Source organism: Eurosta solidaginis, chromosome 1 (assembly GCF_040869045.1).
Source record: "Eurosta solidaginis isolate ZX-2024a chromosome 1, ASM4086904v1, whole genome shotgun sequence".
NCBI classification, from domain to species: Eukaryota; Metazoa; Arthropoda; class Insecta; order Diptera; family Tephritidae; genus Eurosta; species Eurosta solidaginis.
Window position 1 is genome coordinate 150,708,157 of NC_090319.1, and position 4,599 is coordinate 150,712,755.

Sequence of the window (4,599 nt, forward strand, 5' to 3'; positions counted from 1 at the left end):
TAAAAATTGTAATCAAATAAGATAGAATAAAGAAAAATAAAATAAAATAAGAAAAATTGTAAAAAATAAGTTAAAATGATGAAAAATAAAATCAAATAAGAAAAATTGTAAAAAACTAAGATAAAATAATGAAAAATGAAATAAATAAGAAAAATTGTAATCAAATAAAATAAAATAATGAAAAATGATATAAATAAGAAAAATTATAATCAAATAAGATAAAATAATGAAAAATGAAATAAAATAAGAAAAATTGTAAAAAAATAAGGTAAAATAATGAAAAATGAAATAAAATAAGAAAAATTGTAAAAAATAAGATAAAAGAATGAAAATGAAATAAAATAAGAAAAATTGTAATCAAATAAGATAAAATAATGAAAAATTAAATAAAATAAGAAAAATTGTACAAAAATAAGATAAAATAATGAAAAATGAAATAAAGTAAGAAAAATTGTAATCAAATAAGATAAAATAATGAAAAATGAAATAAAATAAGAAAAATAATGAAAAATGAAATAAAATAAGAAACATTGTAAAAAAATAAGATAAAATAATGAAAATCAAATAAAATAAGAAAAATTGTAATCAAATAAGATAAAATAATGAAAAATTAAATAAAATAAGTAATATTATAATCAAATAAGATAAAATGATGAAAAATGAAATAAAATAAGAAAAATTGTAAAAAAATAAGGTAAAGTAATGAAAAATGAAATAAAATAAGAAAAATTGTAAAAAAATAAGATAAAAGAATGAAAATGAAATAAAATAAGAAAAATTGTAATCAAATAAGATAAAATAATGAAAAATTAAATAAAATAAGTAATATTATAATCAAATAAGATAAAATAATGAAAAATGAAATAAAATAAGAAAAAATATAAAAAAATAAGATAAAATAATGAAAAATGTAATAAAATAAGAAAAATTGTAATCAAATACGATAAAATAATGAAAAATCAAATAAAATAAGTAAAATTGTCAAAAATAAGATAAAATAATGAAAAATGAAATAAAATAAGAAAAATTGTAATCAAATAAGATAGAATAAGGAAAAATGAAATAAAATAAGAAAAATTGTAATCAAATAAGTTAAAATAATGAAAAATGAAATAAAATAAGAAAAATTGTAAAAAAAATAAGGTAAAATAATGAAGAATGAAATAAGATAAGAAAAATTGTAATCAAATAAGACAAAAAAAAAAAAAAAAAAAAAAAAAAAAAAAAAAAAAAAAATGAAAAAGAAAACTGTAATCAAATAAAATAGAATAATGAAAAATGAAATAAAATAAGAAACATTGTAAAAAAATAAGATAAAATAATGAAAATCAAATAAAATAAGAAAAATTGTAATCAAATAAGATAAAATAATGAAATATTAAATAAAATAAGTAATATTATAGGCGGCCACCGTGGTGTGATGGGTAGCGTGCTCCGCCTATCACACCGTATGCCCTGGGTTCAACTCCCGGGCAAAGCAACATCAAAAAAAAAAAAAAAAAATTTTAGAAATAAGATTTTTCAATTAGGAGAAAATTTTTTCTAAGCGGGGTCGCCCCTCGGCAGTGTTTGGCAAGCACTCCGGGTGTATTTCTGCCATGAAAAGCTCTCAGTGAAAACTCATCTGCTTTGCAGATGCCGTTCGGAGTCGGCATAAAACATGTAGGTCCCGTCCGGCCAATTTGTAGGGAAAATCAAGAGGAGCACGACGCAAATTGGAAGAGAAGCTCGGCCTTAGATCTCTTCGGAGGTTATCGCGCCTTACATTTATTTTTTTTTTTGAAGTAATATTATAATCAAATAAGATAAAATAATGAAAAATGAAATAAAATAAGAAAAATTGTAAAAAAATAAGGTAAAGTAATGAAAAATGAAATAAAATAAGAAAAATTGTAAAAAAATAAGATAAAAGAATGAAAATGAAATAAAATAAGAAAAATTGTAAAAAAATAAGTTAAAATGATGAAAAATAAAATCAAATAAGAAAAACTGTAAAAAACTAAGATAAAATAATGAAAACTGAAATAAATAAGAAAAATTGTAATCAAATAAAATAAAATAATGAAAAATGAAATAAATAAGAAAAATTATAATCAAATAAGATAAAATAATGAAAAATGAAATAAAATAAGAAAAATTGTAAAAAAATAAGGTAAAATAATGAAAAATGAAATAAAATAAGAAAAATTGTAAAAAATAAGATAAAAGAATGAAAATGAAATAAAATAAGAAAAATTGTAATCAAATAAGATAAAATAATGAAAAATTAAATAAAATAAGAAAAATTGTACAAAAATAAGATAAAATAATGAAAAATGAAATAAAGTAAGAAAAATTGTAATCAAATAAGATAAAATAATGAAAAATGAAATAAAATAAGAAAAATTGTAATCAAATAAAATAGAATAATGAAAAATGAAATCAAATAAGAAAAATATCAAAAAATAAGATAAAATAATGAAAAATGAAATAAAATAAGAAAAATTGTAATCAAATAAGATAAAATAATGAATAATGAAATAAAATAAGAAAAATTGTAATCAAATAAGATAAAATAATGAAAAATGAAATAAAACAAGAAAAATTGTAAAAAAATAAGATAAAAGAAATAAAAATGAAATAAAATAAGAAAGATGTAAAAAATAAGTTAAAATAGTGAAAAATGAAATATAATAAGAAAAATTGTAATCAAATAAGATAGAATAATGAAAAATGAAACAAAATAAAAAAAATAGTAAAAAAATAAGATGAAATAATGAAAAATGAAATAAAATAAGAAAAAATGTAATCAAATAAGATTTTCATTATTTTAAGAAAAATTGTAATCAAATAAGATAAAATAATGAATAATGAAATAAAATAAGAAAAATTGTAATCAAATAAGATAAAATAATGAAAAATGAAATAAAACAAGAAAAATTGTAAAAAAATAAGATAAAAGAAATAAAAATGAAATAAAAAAGAAAGATGTAAAAAATAAGTTAAAATAATGAAAAATGAAATATAATAAGAAAAATTGTAATCAAATAAGATAGAATAATGAAAAATGAAACAAAATAAAAAAAATTGTAAAAAATAAGATAAAAGAATGAAAATGAAATAAAATAAGAAAAATTGTAATCAAATAAGATAAATTAATGAAAAATGAAACAAAATAAGAAAAATTGTAATAAAATAAGATAAAATAATGAAAAATGAAAAAAAATAATAAAAATTGTAATCAAATAAGATAGAATAATGAAAAATAAAATAAGAAAAATTGTAAAAAAATAAGTTAAATTGATGAAAAATAAAATCAAATAAGAAAAATTGTAAAAAAATAATATAAAATAATGAAAAATGAAATAAAAAAGAAAAATTGTAATCAAATAAAATAAAATAATGAAAAATGAAATAAATAAGAAAAATTATAATCAAATAAGATAAAATAATGAAAAATGAAATAAAATAAGAAAAAATATAAAAAAATAAGATAAAATAATGAAAAATGTAATAAAATAAGAAAAATTGTAATCAAATACGATAAAATAATGAAAAATCAAATAAAATAAGTAAAATTGTCAAAAATAAGATAAAATAATGAAAAATGAAATAAAATAAGAAAAATTGTAATCAAATAAGATAGAATAAGGAAAAATGAAATAAAATAAGAAAAATTGTAATCAAATAAGTTAAAATAATGAAAAATGAAATAAAATAAGAAAAATTAAAAAAAAAATAAGGTAAAATAATGAAGAATGAAATAAGATAAGAAAAATTGTAATCAAATAAGACAAAATAATGAAAAATGAAATAAAATAAGAAAAATTGTAAAAAAATTAGATAAAATAATGAAAAATGAAATAAAATAAGAAAAATTGTAATCAAATAAGATAAAATAATGAAAAATGAAAAAAATAAGAAAAACTGTAATCAAATAAAATAGAATAATGAAAACTGAAATAAAATAAGAAACATTGTAAAAAAATAAGATAAAATAATGAAAATCAAATAAAATAAGAAAAATTGTAATCAAAAAATAAGATAAAATAATGAAAAATTAAATAAAATAAGTAATATTATAATCAAATAAGATAAAATAATGAAAAATGAAATAAAATAAGAAAAATTGTAAAAAAATAAGGTAAAGTAATGAAAAATGAAATAAAATAAGAAAAATTGTAAAAAAATAAGATAAAAGAATGAAAATGAAATAAAATAAGAAAAATTGTAATCAAATAAGATAAAATAATGAAAAATTAAATCAAATAAGAAAAATTGTAAAAAAATAAGATAAAGTAATGAAAAATGAAATAAAATAAGAAAAACTGTCAAAAATAAGATAAAATAATGAAAAATGAAATAAAATAATCAAATAATTCTAATCAAATAAGATAGAATAATGAAAAATTAAACAAAATAAGAAAAATAGTAAAAAAATAAGATGAAATAATGAAAAATGAAATAAAATAAGAAAAATTGTAATCAAATAAGATAAAATAATGAAAAATGAAATAAAATTAGAAAAATTGTAATCAAATAAGATAAATTAATGAAAAATGAAACAAAATAAGAAAAATTGTAATAAAATAAGATAAAATAATGAAAAATGAAATAAAA